General features: G+C 49.8%; 1 protein-coding gene across 1 annotated transcript in view; it reads right to left on the reverse strand.

Moving 5' to 3' along the window:
• Positions 1–9,650, reverse strand: part of ARHGAP5 (Rho GTPase activating protein 5) — a 631,911-nt gene extending 622,261 nt beyond the window's left edge. Inside the window, exon 1 of the mRNA XM_078659393.1 lies at positions 9,395–9,650. The gene's annotated coding sequence lies outside the window, so the exon portion shown is untranslated. The remainder of the gene's footprint in view (positions 1–9,394) is intronic.
• Between the last annotated feature and the right edge of the window lie 8,435 nt (positions 9,651–18,085).

The following is an 18,085-nucleotide window of genomic DNA, read 5'->3' on the forward strand; positions in this document are numbered from 1 at the left end:
CCACACACACAGAGCCCCACACACACAGAGCCCCACACACACACAGAGCCCCACACACACACAGAGCCCCACACACACACAGAGCCCCACACACACACAGAGCCCCACACACACACAGAGCCCCACACGCTTGATTAAGTCTGGCCCGTTATCTCTCCGCAAGGCCGTGAAGTGGTTGGGAAAGAAGGTGAGGCGCGCGGGCACAACAGGAACTTACTGCTGATAAATCACATGAACGCCTGTCTGAAGCATCCGCTCACTCGCTAGTTTCAAAACCACTCACTGCAGCGTGCAGAGCCGCCTGGTTTCAGCAGACAGCCGCCCTCGGGTCCCTGTCGCCGCTCCGCTGCCGCATGTGCTCAGGGGTGCCAGAGCCGCCTCGGCCTGAAGCTCCTGTTCCCGTGCGGTCATGGTGCACAGACAAGCGGTCCTGCGGCAGTGATTCGAGCCGGGACTTCGAGGAAGATCCGCGCCAGTCCGCCGTAACTCACAGGAAGCTGGTGCTGAACCCTCAGGGCCATGGGTGGAAGGGGCGCCGTGCAGACCCCAGAGACAGCGTAGGGGACCTCCGAGCCACCGGAACACTCACACTGCTCCGCTCATGGCCGCCGCTCATGCCACCCCTCCGCTCCTCAGGGCGCCATCCATCCGGCACTTGCTGCTCCGCTCTTACTGCACGACTATGATACGATCCATTCAGCAGGCAGTGAGTAAACACGCTTGCAGCTCCACGGAACCGTTACCCTGAGTCTGCCTTCATTTTGGGCGCGTCCCCAAATTTACTTGTGGTTGTGGTATCGAGGGCTGCGTCCGGGCCAGAGGGGCATGGACATTCAGCAGTCTGAGAGGGCAGGAGGAGGATGAATCATCACTCCTGAAAGAAAGCGCCCAAGCTGGCCGCAAGGAAGGAGCTGCCCAGCTGACTCACAACCTCCGATAATGTTCGGTCACTATCCACCGAGTTAAGTTAATATGCCATAATCGCTTTCATCGATATTATGTATAGCTTTAAATATTAAATGTCGGTCTATATTTCGATAAAGTTGTATTTACAGAACCCTACTGTGTTTTATTATCACAAAAAACATTAAAAAAGCACTCTACAATCATCGCTCGCATAAACTTTTCTCTTTTAGCCCCGTCCTTTTCAAACTGGGCTCCCGGACTTCCTGCTGACTTAAAAAGTTCCTTATCTTCTTTATGGGGTCATCTGGACCCATAAAGAACATAAGAAACCTTTTAGATTAGCAGTAAATCAAGGAACCCAATCTGAAAAGGACGGGGCTTAAAGAGAAAGAAATACGTCATGGCGACCTCTTCTCCAATGGCTGGCCACCATTTAGGAGGCCAGCCAATGGAGAAGAGGGGCGGTGCTTAACCCTCGCTATTGAAACTCACTGTAAAACATAAAATCTCACGAGCTCGACTGCGTATGTGCGCAGTACGCCACGCGAGACCTAAAAATGTACCGATAAGCAGCGCTTGCTCGGGATACAAGCACAGCGAAATTGTGCTTTTTTAAGAACAACAAACGCACTGATAATGAGCGCTAACCCGGAAATCCGATTGCAATCCTAAATAAATAGTGCAGGGTGATGAGGAAACGAGGAATTGCTGGAGCCATCAAATTAGAAATCACTGAAAGTGTAGGGTCAGTCCATTGAAAAGACTGGACTGAACCAATAGGAGCTTTAGAAGAGCACACTAATGTGTGGTCTGGCACCTGGCAACCATACATGTGCTTCACTCGATCCTTGTTCTGCAAATGTGGAAACAAAGTATTGAATAAGTACCCCATGGAAATTTAGTCTGTGGCTGGAAAAAACTATTCGAAGACTTACATGGATTGGGAGTGAAAGGCACAAGCACAAAACTCACCGCGATTCCTGAGATACTCTAGTCCTGAAGCTCTTTCAAAACAAGACGACCATGGCATTCCGTGCACAAGGATTGTAACCTGGCCTGGCAACCGGAAATTCGGGAGCGTGAAGCCGGTCAGGGGGCGGGACTTCCGCCTTCTGCGTGAAGCCCGCATCCACGGAGTGCCACAGAGCAGCAGTGGTGACGCGGGGCTCCCATGCCTGAGGGAGAGCCCCGCGGTGGCTGCAGACGTCAGGAGCGGCGGCGATGCGGTGAGTGGGGCTTAGTCGTAAGGGGGGGCGGGGTGTGTGTGTCTGTGTATGGGGGGTAAGGGGAGGCGGCGTGTGTATGCGTGCGTGTCTGTGTGTGTCTGTGTGTGTGCGTGCAGGGGGGGTGGCAGCGTGTGTATGTGTGCGCGCGCCTGTGTGTGTGTGTGCAGGGGGGTGGGGGGCTGGCTGTGTGTGCGCAGTTAGTGCATGCGAGCCAAGCGAAAGCAGGGGCTGTGTGTGCGTCTGCGCAAGCGCGTCTCAGAAGCGCGTCCACAGACCCCAATCGGCGCGTGCCCCGGTCTGTCTCCCTTGGGAGGCAACTCGGTAGCAATAGTTCTCTTGCGAGACCTAAAAAATGCCCTTGCAACGAGTGCACAGAAAAGGGTGCCAAAATGTCTCCAAAAGCAGCCCCAATCCAATTCAACTCCACACGTGGCAAGGAAACAGCAGCGCTGCCAGGCCCCAGTACCTTATACATTTTTTTCAATTAATATTGGTGCGGACATGAGACCAACGCGTTTTAGCCATGGCTGGACAGAGTTTAAATATGCAAACAGTGCTTTCAAAAGGGACACAGCCCTAAAACGCCACCATAAAAAACAATGCATGGACTGCTGTACATTCCAGTCCATGGCACAATTCTACCACCATTTTTTAATGTTATCACATATATAACTTATATACTACCATTGAAATTTTATATACTCAATTCATTCGTATTTATATGAGATATTAAAATCCTTTTACATTCCTACGATCTGTAATTTTTGTATTTCAATCTAAACTGATGTGAGGTTATTACACTCAGTTTTGGTATTGTACCCATGTTCAATTCACATCATTACTCAATTTAATATACTTTTTTTTTATTGAGTTACTCTATAATTCACCACCTAGTTGCATTTACGATTAGGGGTGCTTGGGCTTCCAATAAGTTGAAATGTCCATGTGAAAACAGCTTTATTCAGTCCACACTGCACTTTGACACTTTTATTCAAATTGTATTAGGTTTACAGGAAAAAATACTTGCAACAATTATTTTTAAGAGAACAGTTGTTTGACTCTCAGAAAGTATTTCAATATTTGATGGATTTGAAAAAAGCCGCTGTATGTTCTGCTATTGCAAAGTTATTCACTAATGTTCTAAGCTTAAGGTAAACGCTGACATACCTGGAAACGGGAGGTGCTCGGCCTCTGAAAAGTTATATTTATATGTGTTGTAGGGCAACTGTACTGTGATTTCGGTTTAGCACATCTGACATTCTCTCTGGGGTTGTTGAGATTTTATAAAATTTCACAAATCACTCCTGTATAATTCTATACTACATATAGCACTTTACTACTAATCTCTATTGGCTTTTAGGAAAAGTTTAAAATATCATCCTATTAGAGAGGTTTTCCCCACTTGATTATCAGAGAGATTTTAATAATTGCCCTTTTAAAAGAGGTTAACGGTGCATCATTTATAGAGTTTGCTTTTATGATGGAATGAAGGTTTTTAATGACTATTGATTTATGTTTTTCTGTGTTTGCATGCCTATATGTTAGTGTTTTTATGATCAATTTTTTTCTATAAACCAAATTTATTACTTTGATATGAACTTTTATGATGGAATGTGGATTTCAATATTTTTATGATCTTGTGCTGTCATGGTATATTTTCTTATAAACAAAATATAGATTGAATTGATTGAAATAACCTGCATCTAAGAATAACATAAAAAATAATTAAAAAGCATGCTTTGAACCAGCTTTGCACCTGAAGAGAAAGGAACAATTTTTAGGTGGATGTAAATAATGCGCACACGTTTGTGCATTCACTCAGTTGAAAGATCGAGGAGTTATACAAGACACTTGGAGGCATTAATGACGGACACATTTTCCCCATTCCCGTACTCACGGACCAAGTCCTGGTGAAAAACTTTTCTTGAACGGTTATATTTCATATCCACACCCTGAGATAGGTCTAGGGAACATCGTACACTTTCCCTACATCATCTCCCCGTCATTTCTTATGAACGAGACTTATAAGGACATAACTCCAAATAAGTACAGACTGCCTTGTATGGACATTAGCCTTATAAGGACTGTAGCCTTTTATGGACTTAAACTTTCACCTAGTTCCATGCAGAGGGTGGGGTTTTCCCCAATCGATATTGCTAAGAAGTCATCCTTCGCACATATGAATAATTTATGAGTACACTCTACAGGAGGTCAACTTCACCTCTCCCATCGACGCAGAAGGTTTAATCCCCGTCATCCACATACTGAACAATGGGGAACATACACACATAGAGTGTATAAATACAGCACCTCTTGCTATCAGTAAGCAGGAGGGAACCGAGACTTCAAGGCCAATACACTGACCAGAGACGCTGCGACTCCGGCATGCCATCACTCCAGCGGACAGTGGTCTGACGATCCCATGCAGGGTGTACAACTCAAGTCCAGGACAAAGTCCCACACTCTTACTATTCAGGTATGGGGATTCGACTAAATCCTAGTGGGATTCTTGGCTCTTAGATTTAGGCTCTTTTGTACGTACTCACATGCTAGGTACACTTAGGTACATCTAGACAGGCATCTTAGGAGTACGTACTTTATTTTATAAATGCATTCTATAATCATGTATGTGTTCATGACTATTGCAAAATGGTAGAACAATACTATTTCTTCTTCTTCACTGTACTGCTGGTTCTATATATCTGCTACTATATTACAGTTGTAGCAGCGCGCTTATTTTACATGAGAAGAACCACGGTACAATAAATTCTTATTGTAAACATGCTCGACTGTTTCTTCTGTGTATCTCTCTGAGAGCAAAACAAGAAAGCACGAGTGACGGGGTGAAAAGTAGTATATTGTTTCCACGAGTCTAAGGTTATTATGTTCTGAAGTTGCACAAACTAATCTCTCTGATAACAGGAGATTCTAGTAGCACTGCAGACTAATAAACAGCAAAGACCTAACCTCGAGTTATGGTAGGTAAGGATCCCTTGGCAAGACAAGCCCCTGTCCTAAATTCAAGCGGATGCAAAGTCCCATTTTCAAACTGTGGATGGAGAACAGGCTTTGGGGGTTGAAACGATGCCCAAAGATAAAAGAAAGTGGGGTACAGCCAAGTCTCATCTTCAGTTGTGCTGGATACTAGCACTTGAGCTACTAAGGCTGATCCAAAAACTGTACTAAGTGTGGAGACTAGGCATGGAAGAGGGTGAATAAGCCTAGCCCCCCCCCCCCCCAAGGCGCAAGGTGCAGCGCCGAGCTTAGAGCGATGAGAAACCTAGTAGATGTATGTTCATAGCCGAACGGTAGCTCAGCACGGTGTGGCATTAGCTGCTAAGTCCAAGCTTGACCCAACCCCCAAAGGCCAGAGATGTAGACCGTTTGGGGAGGAGCCCTGAACCCCAAATAGAAAGGCGGAACTATGCTGCAAACAATCAAATGTAACATTGCTCCTTAAATCTATTAGAATGTAAAAAATTGCAACAATACCTCAAATTTAATAGAATAAACAACAAAATTGTAGTAAGCATTCTGTAGAGACCTCCTCACTGCAATCAAAAGCTAAATATATCAATATTTCATGTAGTTAGCTTACACGTATAAAAATAAACCAAAAAAGTAGGCAATAGTGAATATCATATATAACGAAACTTCTCATATGGCTGCCTCTACAGGGCACGGCGCAAAAAAAATAACAGAAAACTTCTTCCATAGCTTGTGTATTAGCTTCACTAAAAGGTGGTTTCTATAAAGTTTTACGTTTGTCCAATTCGATGGGAAATCAAGAGTTGATGTAATTAAATAAAGACCTTTTGCGTTATTTAAAAAAAAAAAGGGGGGGGGGGGAGAATGGGATTCATCTTAATCCTGGGCCAGGCACAAAGCTCGGACATTTTAGCAGTCTAAAATGTAATGATATGTTTATACAGCGAATACAGCGACCTTTGTACTCAATAAAACGAGTCACTACAAAAAGATGATATCAGTTTATAATTTTAAAATTCCCCATTGATTAGCAAAATAATGTTTGCATCTAGGTAGTACTTTTTAAATAAGCAAAACTAAGTTTTAATTTTTTCAACTATGAATTGTTCACCTACTAAAGATTTTACTCATACATACAGAGGGAACTTTAACAGTACTAACAACATCCCTGCAGAGCAACGTGCTCAAGGGTAGCCCAGGCACATACAACCATCTGGTAGAACCAGAGCCCAGTGAAGGAGACGGAGGGCAGCCATTTATAACAGGGTGGACAGTACAGGAGGTGAGTCTAGACAGGTAACATCTACCCCTGCAGAGATGCAGGGTCAGAGCCAGGGGCCACTCAGCCTTGCACAGCAGAGGGTGGAGACTGGAAAGCCAGGCACCACCCTGAAGGATACCTAGGGTACAGCAAGGAGCCACTCAACCTTTCAGATAAGCGTTGAGGAACCATTAGAGAGGGAAGAGACTGAACAGACTGGATCCGCCCAGCGGATTTCTGGGTGACAGTCTGGGCATACCCGTCCCACTCGGGGTAACAAATGCAAAAACAACAGTTGGACAGAATGCAGAACAATCCCATACATTCACCCCAGTACAGAGATCTGGGCCTAAATCCATCGTTTTTTAGCTCACCATGCCATTCCAGTTTGAACCCAGCCATATGCAAATCAGTCTTGATCCTGTGCCTCATGGGAACAGTCCAGCCCGAACTGCCAAGCCAGGTTCTCCCTGGACTGGAAACATGCATCCTAGCACCGGTTTGGGGTTTCACCCCTCTTCAGCCAGGATAGCTTGATTCCAGTGGCATGGTGAGCACTGGACCCACATTTGGGCATACCCGTCCCACTCTGGGTGACAAATGCAAAAACAACAGTTGATGGACAGAATGCGGAACAATGTCATACATTCACCCCAGTACAGAGATCCGGGCCTAAATCCATCGGTTTTTTTGCTCACCATGGCATTCCAGTTTGTACCCAGCCATATGTAAATGGTTTTGCTATGACTTCTGGGGACACAGCAGAAGGAGCTACTTTCACATTGAGTGGGAGGAGACTGGACAGCAAGCCCCACCCTCACAGAGCAGTGGAGAGCAGAACCAAGGAGCCAGTCCCATTTAACAGCAGAGTGGGTGGAACACAGACAAGTAAGCATGGGCGTCCGCAGGGGAGGGCAAGGGGGTGCGCTTGCCCCCCCTGGATCGCCGGTCCCATTCCTTTTGGTCCGTAATGTTCAAGATTACAGCAGGCTGTTCCCCTGTGAGAAGCCCCAGGAGTTTAAATGTTCTCTCACTTGGGGCCTCTCGCACTTCTCTTTGAACTCTAGAGGCTGCAGCAGCCCCTCCCCGACCTCGAGCAGACTGTGGACAGGCCCATTGTCATTCTCTGCTGCTGATCATCACATAAAGAATGACAATGGGCCGTCTGCATTAAACGTGCCTTGAAGGCGAGTGAAGAAGTTAAAATGTTGCCCCCCCCCCCTGGAAGGCGAGTGATGAAGTTAAAAGTTTCCCCCCCCCCCCCTGGAAACATTTCTGCGGACGCCCTTGCAAGTAAGCCCCACCTTCACAGATTTGCAGACCGCATTTCATCACACAGTGGGAGGAGCCAGAATAGTAGGAGGAACCTGGATAGACAAGCCTCACCCACACGGATCTGTATAGACAGCTAAGGAAACAACCTTTCACAGCAGAATGGGGGGGGAGGCAGCAGAGTGAAAGGAGGCAAGACAGACAAGACTCGCCCCCACTGACCTATGGTGACAATGAAAAAAAAGCCTTTCACAGCAGAGTGGGAGGAGCCTGGACAGACAAGACCCGCCCCTGCGGATTTATAAAGACAGCAAAGATAACAGCTGACACGGTAGTGGGAGGAGCCTGGACAGACAAGACCCGCCCCTGCGGATTTATAAAGACAGCAAAGATAACAGCTTTTCACAGCAGAGTGGGAGGAGCTTTTCACAGCAGAGTGGGAGTAGCCTGAACAGACAAAAACTGCCCCTGCGGATTTATAATGATAGCAAAAATAACAGCTATTCACAGTAGTGGGAGGAGCTTTTCACAGCAGAGTGGGAGGAGCCTCGACAGACAAGACCCACCCGTGCAGATTTATGAAGACATCAAAGATAAAAGCTTTTCACAGTAGGAGGTGCTTTTCACAGCAGAGTGGGAGGAGCCTGGCCAGACAAGACCCGCCCCCGCGGATTTATAAAGACAGCAAAGATAACAGCTTTTCACAGCAGAGTAGGAGGAGCCTGAACAGGCAAGACCCGCCCCCACGGATCTGTAGAGAAAGTAAATAACCTTTGGCAGACAAGTAGGAGGAGCCAAAAGAGTGGGAGGAGCCTTGACAGACAAGACCCACACCCGCGGAACTGCAGAGTAAGTACACCTTTGGCAGCAGAGTGGGAGGAGCCTTGACAGACAAAAACTGCCCCTGCGGATTTATAATGATAGCAAAAATAACAGCTATTCACATTAGTGGGAGGAGCTTTTCACAGCAGAGTGGGAGGAGCCTAGACAGACAAGACCCACCCCTGCAGATTTATAAAGACATCAAAGATAAAAGCTTTTCACAGTAGGAGGTGCTTTTCACAGCCGAGTGGGAGGAGCCTGGACAGACAAGACCTGCCCCCGCAGAACTGTATCGAAAGTAAACACCCTTTGGCAGAAAAGTGGGAGGAGCCTTGACAGACAAGACCCGCCCCTGCGGATTTATAAAGGCAGCAAAGATAACAGCTATTCACAGTAGTGGGAGGAGCTCAACAGCAGAGTGGGAGGAGCCTAGACAGAAAAGACCCGCCCCCGCGGATTTATAAAGACAGCAAAGATAGCAGCTTTTCACAGCAGAGTGGGAGGAGCCTGAACAGGCAAGACCCGCCCCCGCGGATCTGTAGAGAAAGTAAACAACCTTTGACAGACAAGTAGGGGGAGCCAAAAGAGTGGGTGGAGCCTTGACAGACAAGACCCGCCCCCGCGGAAGTGTGGGTGGGGCCACGTGCGACTCCTCCACGCCCAACGGTCGTTTGGCCCCGCCCCTTTGCCCGGGAGGAGCGCACCTTCCTGTCAGGTGAGTCCCGCGCGCCCTGGAGGCCCCGGTGGGGGCGGCCTGTACCCACGGGGGGCGCTCTCCGGCGGGGGCCACGGGGAGGGGCAGGTGCAGGGTGGGGGGGGCCTCTGAACTGTGGTACCGGCCCTGAGGGGGGGTGACGCGCCCCTGGCCGCGGGTCCGAGCCCCGGAAGCGTGCTCGCGCCGCGGGGCGCCTCCACTCACCAGCTGGCGGGTGTCCGGGGTCTTCCGGCTCCTCAGGCCCGGGCGCCGGCGCACTCACACCGACGGGCAGGCCCCCTCCTCCCGGACGCGGCGGCGGCGGCTTCCCAGCGATGACGTCACCGAGGCCCGCCCACCCCGGGGCGGCGCGTGCAGCAGCTACACGGCGTGCCAAGCGGGGCGGAACTCCACCAGTCCCCGTAGCCAATCCACCTCTGGCCGGGCTCCTCCGCCAATCAGCGAGGAAAGTGGAGGCGACGAAATACCAAAGCCAATGGCCAGCCGCGAGGAGCTCTCCGTCCAATACCGTAAAGCAGAGACCAGCCAACAAATCCCAGCTGTGGTATTTTAACACCATTTACTTTATTGCCTCTCTGATTGGCTGGGATCACCTGGCTGCCTCCAGGCTCTGCCTTACTTGACGCCGTAGTTAGCGCGTCAGTTAAGGTGTAATAACGGACAGAGGGCTTCAGTTTGAAACGACGGGCAGATTCGTTGAACTAACGGCCAGTCTCTGGCGAACGTTCCTTTCGCGCCTGCGAGGATCTTCGAAACTGCCGTGCGTGGGGCTGGTGTTGTGGTCGCGTGACCTTGCTGCGGCCAGGTCAGGGGCCGGCCTCCGGGTCTCAGTGCGCATGCGCGGTGTGGACGCGCATGCGCGGGGGCGCGCCGGCCTCGTGTCAGGCTGACCCTCTGGCAGTGCAGTCGACGCCTGCTACCAACAAGCATTGGCACAGGAAAATACATGTATTTAATGCAGTTTTATATAGCGCAGAGTTCACCCAAAGGTATCGGAGCGCTTTACAATAGACCAAAGTATGTTACATAAGGAAAATTACACACAAACAATTCACAAATATAATCAGACTAATTAAAAAGGTAAAGATAAAATAAGAGGTGCAAGAACTAGGTTAATACAGGTATAGGAGACATATTTACGGCGTTGCGTTCAAATGAATGACAAGCAGTCTTGGGGGACATGAAAGAGAGTTGAATTAATAGAAAATTATAAAGGGGTTCTACCCAAATCACCCTCCCATAGCTGAGCAAGGGACATCAAAAAGATAAAAAAGTGGTACTAAGGGATCAATTCAGCATTTAATTCTTAAACAAGATATATTTAATCATCCTGTTATTTACAAATATTTGCAATCAAATCAAACTTCACAAGTTATAAGGACATGTATACGTGTCACAGGACAGGGTGGCACACAAGAACAAGGTTATATTAAATCATAAAACATACAATATATATATATACATCTCACATTTACAATATATACACTACATATACAACAGTGTACCCTACAAAAATAAAAATAAACTTCTCACAATATCCACCCCTAACTTAGAGTGATACACATCAAAAAAGGAAATCCTTGCAGCGCCTGAGATATAGATTCTCTTAAACAAAATATATTTATCAGGGCGCATGAAATCAAACAAACAATGCAAATTTATGGGGACTCCTTATCACAATGGTGTCGACGCAGTAGCGTTTCCGCCAGTTGTCTCTTATGGCTTCATCAGGACAAGGGTACTTAGAGCTTAATTCACAGGGGATTAAACAATCCTAAGGGACGGAACGGCTTCCTCGTCTGGTGCACACTTGATGTGCCCTCAAATAAATAAGGGCGCCCACTTAAAGGTCCAGAGGTACGCTTGATTGTTGGAATGAAAAAGGCGAAAATGTCACTACTTATTAACTCCTTATTCGTGGGTCAGGGCAAATCGAAACTCCATCTCCAAGCACTCGCAGCAGCAAACATCCGCGTTGTCGAGCCCAGAGAGTTGAATTAAGCCTGGAAGTGTCTTATGAAGAGAAGAGATTTGAGATCTGTTTTGAAGATAGAGGCAGTGGTTCGGAGGGTTGATGGGAGTGAGTTTTTCGATGGAAATAAACCTGATGGTTTTATCTGCAAGGGAGTGCGTCCTTGCTCGAGATGGCAATTTGGATAAAAAAAGTCTCACGGCGGCCCCAGCGTGAAGGCCGGCACCATCTTCAATCCTGTCGAGAGGCTGTGACCTGGAACTGTGCCAGAATGTCATGCAGCACTGCAGATACGAACAATTAAAACCGGAGGCAGACCAGGGCCCACAGAGGGTAAACGATGGATTTTACAATTATGTGCGATCACGCAGAACTTACTAAAGGAAAAGGAATACTCCAATTAAGGACTACTAAGCCCAACATGCATTGTAACCCAAACGTACTCACATGGCCCACCACGGGCGAGGCATATATTCAAATGAGCAAATTGGAGCCCCCTGCGTGCCGCATTGCCTATGAGTAAGAGGGTGTACCTCGAAACGCGTCAGGCTGGAAATACTTGGTCTGCCTGTGCTGGTTTTTCAATGGAAATAAACCTGATGGTTTTATCTGCAAGGGAGTGCGTCCTTGCTCGAGAGGGCAATTTGGATTTAAAATATATATATATATATGTTATTACTGTTGTGCTCACTCTGTAAAGCTCTCTCATGATACCTTCGGGTCATGTTCGCATACAGGCATGTATAATAACATGCGGGGACTTTAGGTCAGCTGTCTTCATCCATTGGGCAGTTCAGGTGTTACTCACATTTTGCCTCTGCCCACCACAGCATGGGGCAGTGGTTCAGCCTACTTCAATGAATGTGTTGAACTGAGGGTGGCTGCATTAAGCCTGATTATGTGTGCCCACCGCCATTAAAGGAGTGCACTTTGTACGTATTTTTCTTTTCAAGCATACACCAGCTATATATCAGAGACAGAATTTTTACTTATTTCTTTACTTTCAAACATGTGTTTTCTGTAATGCCTGCTTTCGAAAAAATAAAACCATAACATGCTTCCTAAGGCAAGACCTGTTGGCATTGCCAGTGCTTGGTGAGGTGAACTGAACTGATGAGGCTGTGAAGTTAATTTATAGTTTTGCTGGGAAAATTTTGGTTTGCCAAAGTGACAGAAGTAAATCCTCCACCATACCAGCAGTGAAAATTGTGATGTACTCCACCAAAGTGATTGTCTCGACTGTGGAAGAAGCGAGCTTAGGTAGGAACTTAATCGGTAATGCCATGATTGTCCATATCAGGTGGGGAATTTCTGCCCCTGAGTGTGGGCACTGTGAATGAACCCTGACCATGCGGCACCATGTCACTGCCAAGAGGCTCATTGGGTGGTTCAGTCAGTCAGTGGCTACGTGTTGTATTGTATTTTATTGTTGTTATAGCGCTTACTGCCACTCTGTAGGACACAAAAGCATGTTTACACATGGATAGCAAGCTACGCTCTGGCTTTGGAAGCATGTTGCCTTTTCTTTGAGCCTGTGTGGGAGTATTTTCAAGTCATGTGTGATGACCAACGAAGTGCGGTTATTTTGTTATCAGACACTGCACTTCACGCTGTGAAGGATGAGGAAGTGAAGTTATTAGGTCTCGACTGAGACAGCCGATGCGCTGTCGCGTGCGAGACACTTTGTTAGTTTCATGGGGCATTAGTTCCCACCCATTGCTTATCTTTGATTGACTTCATCATAACTCTCATTTCCTTGCTTGTCTTTGGTCAGCTCATGACAGCTTCACTTCCTCTTTCTTTGTTTGTTCCTTCCCTGTTGTTGCTTGGCCCACTGTTGTTTGCCTCGCCCCCTCAACCCCGCGCTCTGTGTTCTTGCTGCTCCCAACTCACACCTCACACTATCTCCTGTTTTTTGCTTCTGCGTCCTGCTTTCTTGTTTGCCCTTCCCCTCCAGCCAGAAAAAAACAAGCATTGACAAAGCAAATCTGCCTCACCGATGCAAGATCTATTGGTTTTATCAATATTGTTTTTAGCCACCTGCTGTGAAGCATTTCTGAAAGTTAAAAAGTAAACCACAATGATGTGGTCAATGCTGCCTACGTCACAACTCTTTTTTGGAATTTTTTTGTAACCATGCTGCGCAGTGGTGCAACATGGTAAAAAAATATTGACAATGCCAATACACCTCGCATAGGCAAGACCTACTGCTTGTTAAGCATTGCAAGTGCCTGTGCGCCCTGAGAAGGCACTTCTAATGCCTATGGGGTCAGGCTCTTGACTCCACATGTAGGAGAACATCTGGTCATCAAGTTGCAGTTATTGTTGTACCAGCCCCCACACATTTCACCCCTATTGTAGTGTGCAGGCCAGCAGCTTTTTCAAGGCTGCAAATACATGCAACACATAAAGTCTGAACAAGAGTGCTGTTAAGTATAGTGCTATATAATAATTCTTATGTTATTACTTACATTACAAACGTGATTAGTGGTTAAACACTTTGATGACCCACTGTTGTACATTGTAGAGTCAATTTTGTAGCAAATCCAGTCTGATGAACATCTCACTTTTCTCTTTATGTTATCCAAGTTCTTAGTCGTTCCGCCAGGATTGGTTTGTATCCATTCCAGTCCATAGAATTTGAAGGCACGACTTTATAAGAAGTTTGAAATGCAGTTATAATCAACTAACATACATCCAATCACAGAAAACCCTACACACCCCTGATTTGCTTTACACTCCAAAATAAAAGAAATTCAGCACTCCCATGACGTGGCACTCAGTAAGGCAAGAAGAAACACTTGGAAGAGAAACTCAGCACTCACAAAATGAGGCAAATGTACCTACAAAAGGCAATTCCAAAATGAAGCGTGGGGTTTAATTAATAGAACACTCTCTAACAGAAGGACATTCCCAGATGTCAAATGCATCAGCTAAAACAACATGCAAATGTGTATATATATTCATATATATATATGTATGTGTGTCTGCACAAGCAAATAATAGTAATAAAACACTCACAAGTAATCCAACTGTCAAATGCAAGGGATAGCAAAACACACAAGATGATGGACGGAATGTTGCACATTGGCAAAACATTCACCGCCAGTCAGAGATCTGGGTTCAAAACACACAAGATGATGGACGGAATGTTGCACATTGGCAAAACATTCACCCACAGTCACAGATCTGGGTTCAAAACACACAAGATGATGGACGGAATGCAAGGGATAAAACACAAGCAGATAATAACAGTAAAACACATGCAAGTAATAATGGACGTCCAATGCAAGGAATCAAACGATCAAATACAAGAAATAAGCACTGTCAAATGCCAGGAATAAGCTCTGTCAAACGAAAGAATCAAATATAAAGAGCATGTATACACAACATAAAAAAATATAAAATGGATGGGTGGCTTGAGGCATCAAGATGGAGGTCGCACTCTAAGAGTGCTCCAGACCCCCTCCGTCATCGGCCCACTGCTCTTGATCATCACCACTCCGTGGTCTCTGGGGCGATTCTGAAAACCTGTCTGCTTTGCCCTGAACCCCCTTGGGCCGACCTGCCTGCGGCCTGGGCCGCTCGTGCTGTCCTCCACTCCGGACGGCCTCTCATCAACAAAATGGCGGCACCCGCGTGACCCGTTCTGCAGGCCTGACTCTTCGGCCGAATACCCTGGCAGTCCACCTTCCCGCACTGTTGCCTATACCTGCGGAGGGTGACAGCCGCTGTCGGGAGCGGAGGAGTGAGCGGTGGTCCGAGAAGGCGAACTGGCCTCAGCCTCGGTGTCCGCGATGGTGAAGGGCGGACCCTGAGGCACCTGGTAGGGGCGGAGGGAGCAGAGCGGCGCCTGAGGCTCCCCCGGCGGAGGCGGCGGTACCCGGTGAGGACTGCTATTGGGAGCACTGAAGCGGAGCCTCCCCCTGCCTAGCCGCTTCCGATTCTGCCGGCGACCTGGAGGGGCTGATCCGGACTTGAGCGCCCGGTGGAGTGGTGGGCTGTCGGGCCCCAGATGCCGTGCCGGCCGGAGCGGCGGCGATGACGGCTGAGCGGGCGGCGGCCTGCTACGTGATCCAGGCGAGGTGAGGAGGCGGGGGGAGCAGCGGTGTGGGCCCTCCACCACCCGCATGCTGCGGCGGCCGAGTCGGGCCGCGGAGAAGGAAGACCCGGGCCTGGTGAGGCTCTGGGCCTGACCATTGTGGTGGCGTTGGGCAGCCTGGGCCCACTCTGAGCCGGATTTGCCTGCTGGGTCCTCCTGAAGTTACGTCTGGGTCCCCAGCTAGGGCGCCGCCCCCTAGGGCCCAGCTGCAGAGGTAGCACCCCCCGACGGGGGGTGGGAGCGGGGACTGTGAGAGGTGCTGGGGGCCACGACCGCCGGCCTCATCTTGGGCTGTCTTCGGGGTCCGAGGATGCGAGGGTCTGCGGACAATAGGCCCTGCAGGAGGGTGAGCGCCCCCCCCTTTTTTTCTGCCTGCACATCGAGATACCGGAGGGGGGTTTGCTTGATTCGGGAGTCCGTCGAGCCCCCCCGGCCTACCTGCACCTGCTGCTGAGGGTTCTCCTCTCCCCCCCCCCCCCATCGATTGTGGGCTGTGGTAACGTTGGGGCCTAACGTGGGGCAGACCGGCTGCCTGGTCGGGTGGCGCACGTGTGTGCCTGCCCCCTCTTTCAGTCTGGAGGTCAAGGATCTCGTGCTGGGGGCCTGTGGAGGAGTCCTGAGTCTAGGCCCCTGGAATTGCCCTGAGGGCCGCCACTGTTTCGTGGGGTGCGCTGTTCTGGTGACCGGTCACCTCCCTCTATCGTTGGGTCTGGGAAGGGATCGGCTGCCATACCGCGTGGCGGGGCGCTGGCATAGGTGCTGCTGTGTGCGTGCCCCCTTCCCCCCCCCCCTCCCCCCTCCCCCCAGGCGAGCACCTCCACCTGCCTTTTGGGTCCATGGGCAGGAACCGCGCTTCTCAGGCCAGTGGGCCCTCAACTCAAACGAAAATGGACCAATTTACCAAGGCTGACCAGGATCCGGCGGTCGGGGCTGCGACGACACCTGGGGCGACTGGAGGTGGCCTCTCCACTTTCCTGCAGGCGATCAGTGCATCGCAGGCATCTGTCAAAACCAAGATCAGGGAAGTGCGGGTTGACGTGGCATTGATCCGGCCAGATCTCTGTAATGCTACGCCACGTATTGCGGAGGCGGAGTCCCGTCTCTCCACGGTGGAAGATGAGGTGGGCATGCTTAAATCCCAGATGATCCGCCTGCAGGCCCAGACCACGGAGTTACCTCGCAGGGCAGAGGACGCCAAAATTAGGGCCCGGAGAAACAGCCTATGCCTCCTGGGGTTTCCGGAGGGAGTGGAGCAGGGACGCACTGACCTCTTCATCGAGACTTGGATCCGGTCCTTGGTCCCCAAAGAAAAGCTCTCCCCCTGGTTCGCGGTGGAGCGAGCTCACCGCTCTCTTGCTCCTAAACCCCCTCCTGGGACTCCGTCCCGCCCCATCATTCTTCGAGTCTTCAATTTCAGGGACAGGGACGTGATTCTGCAGGCCGCCAGGGTGCACGGTCCAGTGCACTTCCAAAATTCCAGGATCATGATCTTTCCGGACTACTCTGGGGAAGTGCAGACACAACGCCGGTCTTACGATGAGGTCAAGCACAAACTCAGAGCCATGGGCCTCGGCTATGGGCTTCTCTTCAAGACCCGCCTTAAGGTTTTCTTTCAGGTAGAGACCTTCTTTGACACTCCCCAGGCGGCATGGACCTGGCTTACGGAAGAGCGGCCCCTCCTACCTGGTACGGCCCCCCGTCTCAAAGGCCACGGGCCGACCCGGCCGGGAGGTGCCCAAGGTGCGGAGGCGCCGCACGGGGTCCAGGCGGCGGGGCAACCGAAGGGTGGAGGAGTTCTCGATCGCCGGGGGCGGGACCCTGACGCTCCATGAGTCCGGCCTTGAGCCAGAGGGCCTCCTCCCCCACCCTGGTGTCCTCCCTCATCGACATGGGTAGTGCCCCGTGATCAGATGTAGCCCGTCGGAGGGCCATGTCAGACTCAGAGCTGTCGGGCAGCCCCGTGATCCGTGGCGCTGGCGGGGAGGAGGGGATGTGAGCGGGGGTACAGGGTGTATGCCTGCATTCTTTACCCTTCAGGGCCTGAAATGATGCACCTACCTTTGGCCCCGCGACGGGGGCTCTCTCTTGGCTCCGCTGGGAGATCCGGCCAAGGTTCACCGTCTTACTGCCATCCTGAACTTGACTCATCGTGTGACTTATGGTTATTCACTCCATGTTTCTTTATTGTGGGCATGCATCCGTATATATGGAGGGGGGTCCGATTCAGCCATGCTCCTGACTGATTGTGTGCTAACTGTTTTAGATTAGCAAATTACCTTTGGGATGTAGTTAGTAGTTGGGGTTCTGGGCGACAGATGCTTCCACTTCAGAAGTGTAGGGTGGGGGGAGTTGTGGGGGTTGGGAGGACGGGGGACCGTTGTTCCTCGCTTGTTTGTTTTGTTTTGTTTCGAGGGGCGCCCCCTGAGCCTCTTGTGTCTCTACATTTCCCTCCCACTTTTGCCTTCGACACTTCGTCACCTGACACAAGTGATCTCCTCCCTCCCGCAGGGTCTTATGGTGGTAGGAGGAGATTTTAACGCCGTTCTGCAGCCCTGGCGTGATATGACAGGGACCCCATCCGGAACCCGGGTCGCCTCCGCGAAGCTCCTATCCAGCTGGTCCTCAGCCCTTGGCCTCTGTGACGTCTGGCGGGTCTGGAACCCCCGGAAGGAACAGTACACCCACACGTCGGCAGCCCACCACACTCATTCCCGAATCGACCTCCTCTTAATGTCGGCCACGGACTGCCAACTAGTTTCTGGGGCTACGATACTGCCCAGGGGGATCTCGGATCACTCTCCCCTCTCCCTCCATTTAGGCT

Source organism: Lissotriton helveticus, chromosome 9, assembly GCF_964261635.1.
Source record: "Lissotriton helveticus chromosome 9, aLisHel1.1, whole genome shotgun sequence".
NCBI lineage: Eukaryota > Metazoa > Chordata > Amphibia > Caudata > Salamandridae > Lissotriton > Lissotriton helveticus.